At 50.4% G+C, this 16,246-nt stretch overlaps 1 protein-coding gene across 1 annotated transcript in view; it reads right to left on the bottom strand.

Moving 5' to 3' along the window:
• ATP10A (ATPase phospholipid transporting 10A (putative)) overlaps positions 1-16,246 on the bottom strand; it is a 182,391-nt gene that overhangs the window by 86,513 nt on the left and 79,632 nt on the right. The window lies entirely within an intron of this gene.

Here is a 16,246-nt window from a genome sequence, read left to right as displayed (position 1 = left end):
GGACATGTATACCTGTGTTGAGGTCTGACAGAAAACAACATTCTGTAGAGCGACTATCCTTCAATACAAAATAAATTTTTTAAAAAGCCCCGGTGGGTCAGAAAGTGTCCCTTCGGAGGAGGCGGCAGCAGGCAGGTGGCGGGGGAAGCGGCACCGACTGGCAGCATCGGCTCAGGGAGGAGCGGCCCCAGGACTCCGGGGACGGCGCCCTCACCAAGGAAGGGTAGGGACAGGCTGCCAGGGCAGGAAGCCCAGGGCCTCGCACTCGCTGTGCCAGGGCTGAGCCCAGAAGGCGCTGCTCGGAGCCGAGGGCAGAGCAGGTCAGGCCAGCAGGGCCTCCGGCCCACGGACCGAGCAAGCAGTGCAAACAGCTCCTCTGAAACACCATCTATCATTCACTCATTGGCACTCACTCATAGGAGGCACTCACTGGCACATCTTTTGTGGAAGGTGATCTGTATCTGTGACTCAAAAAAAAAGTGTCAATTAGTGAATTACTGAAATATCTGCTTCCGTCAGCAGAACAAGAGGAACACAGAAACTGATTATTATCCTCCTCGGGTTGGAAAACAGAGGAAATAAAAATAGAAAACTAAGTACCTCCACATGTAAATCAGTACCACTTGGCTTCTCAGATCTGAATCCTCCAGTGATGTTCTCAAAATGAGATCCTGCCTCGGTGGGGCTGACAGGCCTGGTACTCTGCATTTCTCCCTGGCCTAAGATTCCACCCACCAACCTCTGGACCAGGACCTAGGAACCCAAGGAATTACATGCAAATATGATAGTTTTTCCGATGTAAACATTGGTGCACGGTGGGCTTCCAGGACCAAGGATGCCGTATCTGGTGATCTTGCTGCTGCTGCTGCTAAATTGCTTCAGTCGTGTCCGACTCTGTGCGACCCCATAGACGGCAACCCACCAGGCTCCACCGTCCCTGGGATTCTCCAGGCAAGAACACTGGAGGGGGTTGCCATTTCCTTCTCCAATGCATGAAAGTGAAAAGTGAAAGTGAAGTTGCTCGGTCGTGTCCGACTCTTAGCGACCCCATGGACTGCAGCCCACCAGGCTCCTCCGTCCATGGGATTTTCCAGGCAAGAGTCCTGGAGTGGGGTGCCATTGCCTTAGCCATCCTTAATGTCTGATAGCTGAGACACATGGGTCACTGCCAAGGATGCCCCATCTGTGACACTGGAAACCACTGGGCACTGCCCTCAGATTCACGCGGCCCAAGAGCTCCCAGCTCCAGTCTGCCAGCCGCAGAGGATAGCTCTGCAGCATGACTGGCACGTGCCTGTGAGGAGGCTGCAGACAAAAATAAAGTCTTGTTTCTTGATTATTTTCCTTTTGCGAGCTTGGCCTTTACAGCCATCCTACGATTTGAGGTGAAGCATCTCCAGAGATGAGAGATGCTGAAGAGATCAAGAAGAGGTGGAAAGAATACATGGAAAAACTGTACAAAAACTACCTTAATGAATTGGATAAGGCAATGGTGTGGTCAGTCACCCACAAGCAGACATTTTGGAGTGTGAAGTCAGGAGGGTCTCAGGAAGCACTGCTGTCAATAAAGCTAGTGGATGTGATGGCATTCCAGTAGAGCTATTAAAATCCCTAAAAGATGATGCTATCAAACTGCTGCACTCCATATCTCAGCAGATCTGGAAGACCCAGCAGTGGCCACAGGACTGGAAAAGGTCAGTCCTTATCCCAATTCCCAAGAAGTGTAATACCAAAGAATGTGCTAACCATCAGACAATTGCACTCATCTCTCCCATAGTAAGGTCATGCTTAAAATCTTGCATACTAGGCTTCAGCATTACATGAAACAGGAACTTCCAGATGTCCAAGCTGGGTTTAGGAAAGACAGAGGAACCAGAGATGAAATTGCCAACATTTGTTGGATCACAGAGAAAGCAAAGGAATTCCAGAAAAACATCTACCTCTGTTTCATCAACCATGCTAAAGCCTTTGACTGTGTGAATCACAACAAACTGTGGAAAACTCTTAAAGAGAAGGGAATACCAGACCATCTTACTTGTCTCCTGAGAAACCTGTATGCAGGTCAGGAAACAACAGTTAGAACCCTACCTGTATGGAAATCCAACTGGTTCAGGACTGAGAAAGGAGTACGACAGAGCTGTCTGCTGTCACCTTGTTTGTTTAACTTATATACTCAGCACATCATGAGATAGACTGGACTGGATGAGTTACAAGCTGGAATTAAGATAGGCAGGAGAAACATCAACAACCTTCAGTTTAATTCACTCGCTCAGTCATGTCCAACACTTCACGACCTGTTGGACTGCAGCACGCCACGTTTCACTGTATATCACCAACTCCCAGAAATTCAGGTCCATGAAGTTGGTGATGCCATCCAACCATCTCATCCTGTCGTCCCCTTCTCTTCCCACCTTCAGTCCTCCCCAGCATCAGGGAGTCAGTTCTTCGCATCAGGTGGCCAAAGTATTGGAGCTTCAGCTTTAGCATCAGTCCATCCAATGAATATTCAGGACTGATCTCTTTTAGGATGGACTGGTTGGATCTCCTTGCAGTCCAAGGGACTCTCAAGAGTCTTCTCCAACACCACAGTTCAAAAGCATCAATTTTTTGGCGCTCAGCTATCTTTATAGTCCAATTCTCACGTCTATACATGACTACTGGAAAAACCATAGCTTTGACTAGACAGACCTTTGTTGGCAAAGTAACGTCTCTGCTTTTTAACATGCTGTCTAGGTTGGGCATAACTTTTCTTCCAAAGAACAAGTGTCTTTTAATTTCATGGCTAAAATCACCATTTGCAGTGATTCTGGAGCCCAAGAAAATAAAGTCTGCCACTGTTTCCACTGTTTCTCCATCTATTTGCCATGAAGTTGATGGGACTGGATGCCATGATCTTAGTTTTTTTAATATTGAGTTTTAAGCCAGCTTTTTCACTCTCCTCTTTCACTTTCATCAAGAGGCTCTTTAGTTCCTCTTTACTTTCTGCCCATAGGGTGGTGTCATCTGCATATTTGAGGTTATTGATATTTCTCCTGGCAATCTTGATCCCAGCTTGTGCTTCATCCAAGCCGACATTTCGCATGATGTACTCTGTATATAAGTTAAATTAGCAGGGTGACAATATACAGCCTTAATGTACTACTTTCCCAATTTGGAACCAGTCTGTTGTCCCATGTCCAGTTCTAAGTGTTGTTTCTTGACCTGCAACCAGATTTCTCAGGAGGCAGGTAAGGTAGGTGGTCTGCTATTCCCATCTCTTGAAGAATTTTCCAGTTTGTTGTGATCTACACAGTCAAAGACTTTGGTGTAATCAATAAAGCAGAAGTAGATGTTTTTCTGGAATTCTCTTGCTTTTTCTATGATCGAGCGGATGTTGGCAATTTGATCTCTGGTTCCTCTACCTTTTCTAAATCCAACTTGAACTTCTAGAAGTTCATGGTTCATGTACTGTTGAAGTGAACAACCTCAGATATGTGAATGATACCACTCTAATGGCAGAAAGTGAAGAGGAAGTAAAGAACCTCTTGATGACGACGAAGGAAGAGAGTAAAAAAGCTGGCTTAAAACTAAACAGTAAAGAAATTAAGATCATGGCATCTGGCCCCATTACTTCATGGCAAATAGAAGGGGAGAAGGTAGAAGCAGTGACAGATTTCCTCTTCTTACACTCTAAAATCACGGATGATGACTGCACCCATGAAATCAGAAGATGACTGCTGCTTGGCAAGAAAGCCATGACAAACCTAGACTGTGCTAAAAAGCAAACACATCATTTTTGCCAATAAAGGTTCATATAGTCACGATTATGGTCTTCCCAGTTGTCATGTACAACTGTCAAAGCTCAGCCATAAAGAAGGCAGCGTGCTGAAGAACTGAAGCCTTTAAACTGTGGTGCTGGAGAAGACTCCTGAGAGTCCCTTGGACAGTGAGGAAATCAAACCAGTCAATCTTAAAGAAACCAATCCTGAATATTGGAAGGACTGATGCTGAAGCTGAAGCTCCAGTATTTTGGTCACCTGATGAGAAGAGCCAACTCATGGGAAAAGTTCCTGATACTGAGAAAGATCAGGGCACAAGAGGGCAGGAGGAGAAAGGGCATCAGAGGATGAGACGGTTGGATGGCTTCACCGATGCAATGGACATGAACTTCGGCAAACTCTCAGAGATGGTGAGAGACAGGGAGGCCTGGAGCACCGCAGTCCATGGGGTCACAAAGAGTGGGACGCAACTGGGCAGCTGAACAATGAACAACATTTCCAGAAAGCCCTGGCGGTTCTGTGGACCCTGGTGATAACACTGGCACCGCAGCACAGGGCACCGCGTCTGCTGAGCTCAGCACCGCCGCTCCTGGGCTGCCGGCAGAGCCCTAACCGCCCCCTGCATGTGAGGCCGGCATCCTCCCTTCCTCTGTACAGTACCTGCCAATAGCTGGGTGTGTGAGCAGGATTCCTTCTAAAAACTGGGGCTTCCCCTGGGAAGCATGTAGCCCTGCCCTGTGAAGCAGTCAGGAGCAGCCCCCGGGATGCTGTGTGTCCAACCCACTCCTGTGCTCCTGAACCAGGGAGGTAGGTTAAAGCTGCAGACCCCACATCCCAGACCCACAGGCCTGGACTCCACGTTGCACCCAGGCCTCCTCAGGACCCCACACAACCCCCACCAGCACTCAGCTCTCCAGCTTTCTCCCGCCGCCCTGGACTCATTGAGCCCAAAGCAATGCCTCCCACTTGGGACAGACCTGTTGGGTGTATTATGAGGCTCTTCTGCACACAGAGGCCCACAGGGGCTGCACGTGTCCCCCTCAGAGGCCTTCCAGGGCAGCCACGGGCAGGGGCAGGAGGGGAGGAGGACTTGATACTGCGCCCATCTTGCAGGTGCTGAAACTGAGACCTGAGAGATTGATTATACGACCCTCTTGGGTCACCAGCCAGGAAGTGCAGAACCCAAAGCCTGCTCCCCACAGCGCTCCCTGCAGCCGAGCCTGCCCAGGCCGCCTTCATGGACCAACCGCCCACAGCATGTTCCTTCCCAGCCCCTCTGAGGACCGTGGCCCCTCCTAGAACAGGGCTCTCCTCTGAGTCAGGAAGACGGGGTGGGGCGAGCCAGCCACCACCTGTCGGGTGAAAAGCTGGCATGTCAGGAAGACACGTGCCGCTTCGCAGGCCACAGAAGGTCGGCGTCACTCTGTGGACTGAGGGGCTGGAACCTGCAGTCGGCCTCCCCAGCCCTGCCTGTCTCGCCTGTAACTGGGTTTTCCTTAGAGAGTCTTGGGGGAACAGGGCAGGCAGGGCTGACATGCACAGAGGAGCGCAGGCCTGGGGTCACCCCCTGAGGAGCGCGGGCAGGGCAGGGGGCACCGGGCCGGGAGGGTGGGAGGCGACTTGGCAGCTTCAGTCAGGCCGCAACCTCATGTGACCGCACCCCAGCCACAGTGCAGCTCACCGAGCCTGCCGGCCCCAAGTGGGGAGGGTGCTTTCTGCCTTCATCATGGTGCCCAGCACACAGAGTGCCGCATCTGCACAAGAAGGGGCCTTTCAGCGCCTGTGGGTCCTCCCGGCTCCCCATCAGCGCCTGGACCCCACCCCCTGTGTGTGTGTGTCTGTGTGTGTGTGTGTCTGTGTTTGGGGGAGTGGTCCTCCTGGCTCCTCATCAGCACCTAGACCCCATCGTGTGTGTGTGTGTGGTCCTCCTGGCTCCTCATCAGCACCTAGACCCCATTGTGTGTGTGTGGGGGGGGGGTCCTCCTAGCTCCTCATCAGCACCTAGACCCCATTGTGTGTGTGTGTGTGTGGTCCTCCTGGCTCCTCATCAGCACCTAGACCCCATCGTGTGTGTGTGTGTGTGGCCTGCCCAGGACCCCATGCTCAGGCAGGCCTCCTGGAGCACAGTGCGAGGGCCACGACCTGGTGAGGGGTACACCCCAAGGACCCCCAAAAAATCTGGCCAGATTTTTGCCGACACATCAAAGCAGCAGAACTCCCACCAATCAAACCTTGAATGGAGACCCCAGATACAAGTGTGCATACACACTTCTGTCTCCTGTACCTGTGCATTTGTACAGAGAGACACGTACAGACAAACACGCCGCGTGTTCTGCCCCTGGCTTCTTGGTATCAGCAGTTTCCTTAGCCCGGCTGCTCCACCACAGAGCACATTCTAGTCGGATATTTGGACAGTGATCAGTTTCCTTCACGAGGTTCTGGCCTGGGGAGCTGTCCCTTAACTTCAGCGCGATGCCCTAAAGTGCCTGCCTTGCCACAGGCTTTCGAGCTGGGCGCCAGGGTGAAGGCTGCAAGGTCACTTGGCTGTGACTCCCGCTCTGGCACTGCAGCCACCAGTGTGCCCAGGGCCGACCTCAGGGGAGAGACGTGCCGGACCCTCTGCCGCACCAGGAAGGTGCGAGCAGGGCCTGCCAGGCGCCATCTGGGGAGCGTGGGTCCAGCCCCCACAGGCTGAGCACAGGATCCGGAGCTGCAGAGGCGCAAGAGGGGGCTGCTGGGCCGGCCGTGAGCCAGGACGGGGCCAACCGGTTCTCTGGACCCACCACCTCCTCTTTGAGAGAGGAAGGCAGTGTTCTCATCTCAGGGCCCTGGGAACCTCGGGGAGCACGGACAGGCCAGTGCCTCCCCCCACCCCAGGCAGGCAGAGTGCTGGGGTTCCATGCACCCCCAGGGTGCGTCCGGGTCAACCAGAGTAGAAAGGGGTTCAATGCTGGCCAAGTGAGCTGGAGAGACCAACGCCCCAGGCATGTCACCGGCAGAGTTCCCAGTTCTGAAAGCAGACAAGAGGAGGGGAGGTGCTCTCTTTCAGAGGCACGTATTTGGGACAGACCCCAAAGGACAGCCCGAGCACGTGCACGGAAGGGCCCTGGGTGTCCCCACGGAGGTGACAACTCATGAGGGGCTGCATCCCAGCAGGAGTCAGGCCTAGTGCTGCAGAAGCTTCAGACAGGGGTGGCTCTCTGCCTTCAGGAGGGTCAGCCCAGTGGGCACCCCGTGCGGGGGTGGAGACGGCTGGGGGTGGCCAGCCTGGGACTGGGTACAGCGCAGAGGGGCCATGACTTGGGGCGGGGGTTGCAGAGTGCTCCTCGGGGCCGTGGGGCCGGTACGAGAAGGAAGGGTATCCAGGCCGTGCGTTCCTGCCACAGCAGCTCAGCACAGCCCTTTTCTCTGAAAGGTGCAATCAGTGGAACAAACAGCTGCCTCTGCTTAGAATAAAAGCAAACATCTTTTTTGCCTCTCAAGCCACAGGAGTGGAGTCAGAAGAACATGCTCCAAACTGGGCAGGAAGCCCAGCTGGGTCCTGTATGGCGCTGCCACCATGGGACCCCAGACTCACCTTGCCCAACCTGAGCATGGCCACGCTGCCCCCCAACCCCAACCCAGAGGCGGCACACAGCACAGCCCAGGCCTCCTCATCCGGAACCTTCCACAGCACTGGCCCGGGCTCCCAGGGGGCGGCCCTGCACCCCGCCTGCCCTCTGCCCGCGCTAAGCGAAGAGGCTGAGCCGCGCTGTGTGCCACAGGGGATCTGGGTGACTCAGGGGTCCCTGCGCCTCCCTCGAGAGAATCAGGAGCAGCAGTGACAGAGAGGCCTGGTGCACACTGAGCGCTGGGGGAGAGCCTGCTGGGACCACCACGCAGGGTTGGGGGTGCGGGCGGGCTCCTCACGAGAGGTGTCACAGCTCTCTGACCACTGACAGGGGCCCCCAGCCCAGTCCCAGGGTCTGCGGGGCCCGCATCTGCTGTCCACAGGTGGCCAGGCAGCCGTCACGGACTCCCCGCTTCCCGGGGGCATGATGTACAGGATGGCGCCCCTCCCTGAATCCAAGTCCCCCGAGGCTCCAGTCTCTCTGGGGCTTGAGACAGAAGTCCTGCCCGAGCTCCGGGGCCCCGACCTGTGGGCACGACTTCCCTGTGCACCTCGGCCTGCAGAGCCTGCCCGCAGCGTACCCACTCAGGGCGCCACACTTGGGACCCTCCAGGGGTCTCCAGTCCGGGGGCGGATATGCCTCAGTCTCGCCCTTGCAGCCTCACAAAGCCCGTCCTCACAAGACGTCCTGCCTGATGGTCAAGGTTCCAGAATGCTCGACCAAGGACAGATGACTGAAGCAGCCGTTTGAAGTTCCTTCCAAAACAAACCTAGATCTGCAGGCCTTTGAAGCCGGCCTTCTTCACCACCCAAAAGGGCCCACGTCTAATCACCGGCAGGAGGAGCTACTAAAAAGTCACTCGTCAGAAGTACGTGAGAGTAAATTTTTTCCTTTTTTCTCAAAGACACAAGACTCACACAAAGATATTTGTTTGCATTAGCGTTAGGTGTGTGCGTGCATACAACAAAGAATGATTTTGAAGCTAAGGCCCAATACTAAACTTACAAAAACCCACACAGATGTAGCTCAGAGCCCACTCTCTGGGAGAGAGGGGGATTCCTGGTCACTAGCAATGACACATTTTTAGAGGGGGCAGAGAGGGGAAGGCATCCAGTCACAGCTGCTACCTAGCAAGCGGCTCTACTGGAAAACAACAGACTTCAGCCTGACCTCAGCTGGGTGACAACACCCATCAGTCCCACTAGGTAGAAACCCAGTGCCTTCTGCAGCACAGGTTACTCATCAGCACTGCTGGGAATGCCCCAGTGTATCTCAATATGGTTTAAACCCAGTTTAGATGTCAAGAGCATGGTTTCATCCACACCCAAGTGGGTAACAGTGTAGCACAGCTCCCCTCCCCTTAGAGACAGACCCCCTGTAAGATAGACAGGCTGGGGCCTGGGACCCTTTGCTGCAGTGCCTGCACGTGAACAAATGTTTCCTCAATCTACAAAATATCAAGAACCTATAAGTTACAAAAATAACTGTGTGCATGCACAGTTGGGACAAATTATGGACAAGATGCAAAAAGACCAAAAAAAAAACAAAAACAAAAAAACCCACCACCAATCAACTGCCACATCTAAAGAGCCAACAGCAATACACGGGGTTGGGACAAAAGCAGGGTACCGTGCCTGCCCCTGCACACAGCACCACCGAAGGGCTGGCAAACCACCTGTGCTACCGCTCCAGCCCGAACCCTGGACACATTCCCCCACTCCCACACAGGAAGTAACGTACTGGGACCAGCTTGCCCTGCACCCCTCGGGGGAGCGGAGGGGCCTGTTGCTTGTTCTGCCCTCACTGCTGCAGCAGGGGCTCCAATGAAGACTGGCCTGCTGTCTGGCCTCTTCTAGTTTTCTCTTGACTGGGGAAGGCCAAGAACCCCAGTGGGCCTGGTTCACAGGACACCACTCTGACCATGCAGAGGTGGATGTGGACCCCTGCTCTGTTCACATGCATGGGGGCCAGACACTCAGAAGCAGTCTCACCAGTGCAGGAACCTAGCGCTGCCTTCCACGGAGGAGCCCACACAGACGCAAGGCTTTGTATAACTTCCCCTATAATTGTTGCTGAAGTGAGGAACTAGACTTTTTTTTATAAACCACGCTTAATCACAAATTCTTATTGATCTTGCTCTTTAAGTATTTCCTAAGTATAACTCATCTTGTTCATTTCCACAATTATTGTTCTAATTTTAGGCCATTACCATTTCTTGACTAGATTATTGCAGTATTTCCCTATTGGTTTCCTTGCCTTTAAAAAAATTAATTTATTTATTTTAATTGGAGGTTAATTACTTTACAATATTGTGGTAGTTTTGCCATACACTGACATGAATCAGCCATGTGGGTGGGTGTACATGTGTCCCCCAGCCTGAACCCCCCTCCCAACTCCCTCCCCACTGCATCCCTCAGGGTCATTCCAGGGAACCAGCTTTGAGTGCCCTGTTTCATGCATCAAACCTGGACTGGAAATCTATTTCACATATGGTAATATGCATGTTTCAATGCTATTCTCTCAAATCATCCCACCCTCGCCTTCTCTCACAGAGTCCAAAAGTCTGTTCTTTATATATGAGTCTCTTTTGCTGTCTTGCATATAGGGTCATCATTACCATCTTTCTAAATTCCATATATATGCTTTCAGTTCAGTTCAGTTCAGTCGCTCAGTCGTGTCCGACTCTTTGCGACCCCATGAATCGCAGCACCCCAGGCCTCCCTGTCCATCACCAACTCCCGGAGTTCACTCAGATTCACGTCCATCAAGTCAGTGATGCCATCCAGCCATCTCATCCTCTGTCATCCCCTTCTCCTCCTGCCCCCAATCCCTCCCAGCATCAGCGTCTTTTCCAATGAGTCAACTCTTCCCATGAGGTGGCCAAAGGACTGGAGTTTCAGCTTCAGCATCATTCCTTCCAAAGAAATCCCAGGGCTGATCTCCTTCAGAATGGACTGGTTGGATCTCCTTGCAGTCCAAGGGACTCTCAAGAGTCTTCTCCAACACCACAGTTCAAAAGCATCAATTCTTCGGCGCTCAGCCTTCTTCACAGTCCAACTCTCACATCCATACATGACCACAGGAAAAACCATAGCCTTGACTATATGTGTTAATGAATACGTATTAACGTTTTTCTTTCTTACTTCACTTTGTATAATAGGCTCCAGTTTCATCCACCTCATTAGAACTCAAATGTGTTCTTTTTAATAGCTGAGTAGTATTCCATTGTGTATATGTACCACAGCTTTCTTATCCATTCATCTGCTGATGGACATCTAGGTTGCTTCCATGTCCTGGCTATTGTAAACAGTGCTGTGATGAACATTGGGGTACACGTGTCTCTTTCAATTCTGGCTTCCTCAGTGTGTATGCCCAGCAGTGGGATTGCTGGGTCATATGGAAGTTCTATTTCCAGTTTTTTAAGGAATCTCCACACTGTTTTCCATAGTGGCTGTACTAGTTTGCATTCCCAGCAACAGTGTAAGAGGGTTCCCTTTTCTCCACACACTCTCCAGCATTTATTGTTTGTAGACTTTTTGAAAGCAGCCATTCTGACCGGTGTGAGATGGTACCTCACTGTGGTTTTGATTTGCATTTCTCTGATAATGAGTGATGTTGAACATCTTTTCATGTGTTTGTCAGCCATCTGTATGTCTTCTTTGGAGAAATGTCTGTTTAGTTCCTTGGCCCATTTTTTGATTGGGTCGTTTATTTTTCTGGAATTGAGCTGCATGAGTTGCTTGTATATTTTTGAGATTAATTCTTTGTCAGTTGCTTCGTTTGCTATTATTTTCTCCCATTCTGTATTTTCACCGTGCTTATAGTTTGCTTCTTTGTGCAAAAGCTTTTAAGTTTAATTAGGTCCCATTTGTTTATTTTTGCTTTTATTTGAAATGAGGAAGTAGACTCTTAAACATTCAGAAACAAAAGGAGGCTGACACAAAAAATTCAAATGCTATGGCAACTGGTTTCATGTTGTGGGAACAGGGACCTTCCTCTTGTCGGTAGCTCTTCTGAGAAAACAGGGGAAAGGGAGAGACCGCAGGCATGACACCCCATCAAGAAATAAACTGCCTCACCACACACTGTGCAGAGATGGGGCTGCCTGGGCACCACTGCCTAATGCATTCAGGGAACAGAGATTATCAACAATCAGACTGAAAATCCCAGGCCCCTCAAGAGTGAGCTCCTGTAGGTCAACATGCTGCTGGAACACTACACTTCAGCCCAGGAAAGAATCTTTTTATCCTCTCCTCGAAGATAGCCAGAAGTGGTAACTTGGACATGCTCAGATCATCTTGCTTTATTCTTTGGGACACACACTTTGCACACACACACTCTCAGACACATATACATGCCCCCCCCACACACATACCTACATACACATCCATATTCACTTATGAGGAGGAACTTATGACAACTGGGAAGATCTCACATTGCCAGCTCCTGTTGGTAAAGAAATTCCTGCTCCGGAAACACACACACAGCCTCAAACTGTTTTCAATCACTGATGTAATTCAACTACATTTAGAAAAACTGAAAATAGATTAAATTATTTTTTCAATGAAAACACACAAAACACACTTCACATGGTACACCACCATAAGCAGAACAAAACCCTTACAGCTCTAGTTACCATTTTCCCAGAATAAGAAAGAACTACTTCCAACCATACAACACACACATTTAAACGAACACAAGGTTGGAGTTTTTATATACTGTAATAAGATCTTTTATGATTAATCCTCCACATAAGCATAATATTATCAACTTCCTGGCATTCAGCTGTTTTTATTAAGATTACAATGCTTCACTCTCTGTAAAGTCTGCTTTGTTAGACCACAGGTTCAAGTTAAAAAATCCATGGCAAAGCCACCAGGATTAGAAACCAAAGCATCTTATTATACAATCAAATTGACATTCCCCATTAATCAAATACAGTTGATACTGTAAAACATGGCATGTCTCAGATAATTATAGTACCTACCTAGCTGAATTGCTTTGAATATCCATACTTGCTAGAATTAAAATTTGAGTCCAAATATAGTTATTCTCAAAATAATTTTCTTTCTCAAAGTCTTTCTTCCTACCTATTTAATGCCCTTTAACAAAAGTATGTGTGTGTTAAATTTGAGAAAAATGTCCCATAGTACATATATATAATGGAATATTGCTCAGCCATTAAAAAGAATGAAATAATACCATTTGCAGCAACACGGATGGACCCAGAGATTGTCATACTGAGTGAAGTCAGACAGAGAAGGACAAATATCATACAACAGCCTTTTTATGTGTGGAATCTAAAAAGAAATGACACAAATCACTTACTTACAAAACAGAAAGGGACTCACAGACTTAGAGAACTTACAGTTGCCAGCATAAAGGATGGGCAGAGGGATAGTTAGGGAGTTTGGGATGGACACGGACACACTGCTATACTTAAAATGGATAACTGACAAGGACCTACTGTACACGGAATTCCGCTCAGTGTTACGTGGCAGCCTGGATGGGAGGGGAGTTTGGGGGAGAATGGATACTTGTATATATATGGCTGAGTTCCCTTCTCAGTTCACCTGAAACTATCACAATACTTAATCAGCTACAGCCTAATACAAAATACAAAGTTTTTAAAAAAATAAAAATGAAGCTCAACTTATAGACAAGCATTTAAAAAAAATGTCCCATAGAATAAATTATGAGCTTAATGACTATACTTCATGGTAAAAGAAAACCATGAATCTTTTTGTTAAGGCTTGATATCAACTGATCCAATTAACACAGCCAGCCAGCTGTCTTTGTTTTCCACTTTGATGACAGATGGTTTCCTTATTCAGCCTCACAGCAGAGAATGTAGCTAATTTGAAGACTACTGGAAAAGCTTAAGGAAAAAGAAACTTTGTTGCAAGAACTATATCACAAACCACCTTTTCACCCCTAGTTTTCCTACCATAGAGATAATCTGGGGAGCATGTGTAGGTAGAAACAAAAAATATTAATTTTGTTTCCTCATATTTGGAATTTTGGTTATCCTTCTCAGCTCCTTGAATTTTACCAAGTAGCTTGGGGGAGGACTGCCTCTCCCTCCTAAAGGAAACTCAGCTTTGTCACTGCCTGAGAGAGTCCGGCACCCAATGCTGGGGGGATTTTAGACGAATCTATGTGCATGAGTGGAAGGAAAGCCACATCACTGATTTAGGATTAGGATCCTGCCATGATCCCCCTGGACATTAGGGGGAGGATGGATACATGTATATTTAAGTATATGTGTACTTAAAAAGCACTACTTTTTAAGGTAGTGCTTTTCAGACTTTTTCCAGCCTAGGAAATTCCACACTGATGTCATCAGGAGCACGTGCCAGGCACACATGCACACACATATGCACACACCCACAGACGCCTGGGCAGAGCGAACTTGGGCAGGCTCGTGGGTTCAGCTCTTCCTACAGCTCTTGCAATCAGCGCTCCACACTGCAGGAAGCAGATGGCCCAGTGGGTGTGGGCAACAATCCATCCAAGAGACAAACCAGAGGAACGTTTTTTCCCAGGAAACTAGCCCACACGAAGTCCCCTCCCGGACAGCCCCTCCCTGACTCCACTATGCCTTCCGTGCCTCGGGGCCCCACCCTCTGCCAAACTCCACCACTGGGCACGCAGGGCCCTGACTGCTGCTTTATCCCCGGTAGTAGCTCTGGTCCACCTCTGCGCGATCTCCTTATTCACCACGAGGGAAAAAAGGTTTGCTTATTTTGATGGGTGCCTAGAATGGCATTAAACATATAGTAGGTGCTCAGGAAATGTTTGCTACAAGAATGAAACATCACAAAAGTGAATCTGTTAAAAAAAATGATCACTGTGAAATCATCAGCCCAAGGAATTCCGCATTTTGCAGAAGTGACTGTGCAGATGCAGTTGCAAGGGCAGGACGGCAAGACCTGAATGAACGTGCGGGATGGAGGGACAGACGCCCAGAACAGACGGGACTGGAGCAGCCCATGCGGCCAGACCCAGGGGCGCCAGACTCTCCCCAGTCAAGCGGCGGAGGAGGAGCGGGCCTTGGTAGAACCTCCTGATTTCCCGTTCTGTTTCTTGTCTATAAAAGTGTACAACATCATTACCTCACAATTTATAGTTAAAAATATGATTTGGAAATGTTTGCACTACTATGAATAGGAGAGGCACGGTAAGGTCTGACTCCCAGGAAGCTGGAACAAATGTAAGTTGCTGGGACAGCTCATGGTCAGCCTTGCTGCTGCTGCTGCCGCTAAGTCGCTTCAGTCGTGTCCGACTCTGGGCAACCTCATAGATGGCAGCCCACCAGGCTCCCCCATCCCTGGGATTCTCCAGGCAAGAACACTGGAGTGTTGCCATTTCCTTCTCCAATGCGTGAAAGTGAAAAGTGAAAGTGAAGTCGCTCAGTCGTGTCCGACTCTTAGCGATCCCATGGACTGCAGCCCACCAGGCTCCTCCGTCCATGGGATTTTCCAGGCAAGAGTACCGGAGTGGGGTGCCATTGCCTTCTCCTGGTCAGCCTTGGAGTCCCTTTTATTTCGTGGATAATACCAATTTGACAGTTTGATCCAAACTTTTTTTTTTTTCATTTTTGGTTTGCAGGATCTTAGTTCCCCAACCAGGGACTGAACCACCGGGCTGTCTGCAGTGAAAGCACAGAGTCCTAACCACAAGGGAACTTCCACGACACCAACAATAAACCAAACGTTCAGTTTGAAGTGCCAATATCTACGCTTCCTTCTCCAGAGCCGAGACGGCTGGGTGGCTGCAGGTGTCTGGGCACCCTGTCCTTTGACCCGGGGATCTGGGCAGGCCACACGTGCACCCCACCTCACTGTCATCATGCTGGGCTTCCAGCCTCTGAATTCTGTACGATTTGTTGAACACTCTTCAGTAAATACAATGCTGTGTCCACCTCTGAGACATCATCTGACCTGTGTCACTGCCTAAAGCACTCCCTGGCTCCCAGACCCTCCCTCCCATCCTGGCCTTCAGAATGTGGTTCACGGCCTCTTTCTGAATGCCTCCTGGCCTTCTGGAAGGCCCTTTCCCAGCCCGTCCCCTCAAGGGTGTCTCCTCACTGCTCAGTGTCAAGCGTCTGTTGGCGAGCAGGCCTGGGTCCTCTTGGGGCTGGGTCCACCGCCTTAAATGCCCAGACCCTGCAGCGTGTGGACCACTTCTCTCTTTCTCAGCATCTTTCCTGGCAAACAAGCTCTTCATAAACGACTTCAGAAACTGGAAAGGGTGGGAAGAGGAGCCACTCTCTCGTCGTCAGGATTGGGGCGGTGCTGGCCATCAGCTCAGTGCATTTGTCCTCCGGGACTCTCAGCTCGGGGGACCGGGGCCCAAGCCTGCTCTGTTGCCCCCTGCACCCCATCCTGAGCCCCTCTCGTGCACAGGCCTGGGACCCCCAGGGCTGCTGTCCAGAGAGTCACCTCTGGTGGTCATTCACGGCAGCAGTGGGAGTCACACACAGAGGGGGGCATCCCCAGCACCCTACTCCAGCAGCACCTGCCCCGGCATCATGAAGTCATCATGCCCAGCACCTCAGTGATGGCACCTGCCCCACATCTCAAAGGCATCATGCCCAGCACCTCTCAGCGGATGGCACCTGCCCCAGTATTTCAAAGTTACCATGCCCAGCAACTCTCAGTGATGGCACCTGCCCCAGGATCCCAAAGGCATCATGCCCAGCACCTCTCAGCGATGGCACCTGCCCCGGCATCCCAAAGGCATCATGTCCAGCACCTCTCAGTGATGGCACCTGCCCCAGCATCTCAAAAGCATCATGCCCAGCACCTCTCAGCGATGGCACCTGCCTGGCATCTCAAAGGCATCATGCCCAGCACCTCTCAGTGATGGTACCTG

Source organism: Oryx dammah, unplaced genomic scaffold (assembly GCF_014754425.2).
Source record: "Oryx dammah isolate SB20612 unplaced genomic scaffold, SCBI_Odam_1.1 HiC_scaffold_16, whole genome shotgun sequence".
NCBI lineage: Eukaryota > Metazoa > Chordata > Mammalia > Artiodactyla > Bovidae > Oryx > Oryx dammah.
Note: the sequence above shows the minus strand (reverse complement) of the source record. Positions and strands in the feature narration are given on the sequence as shown.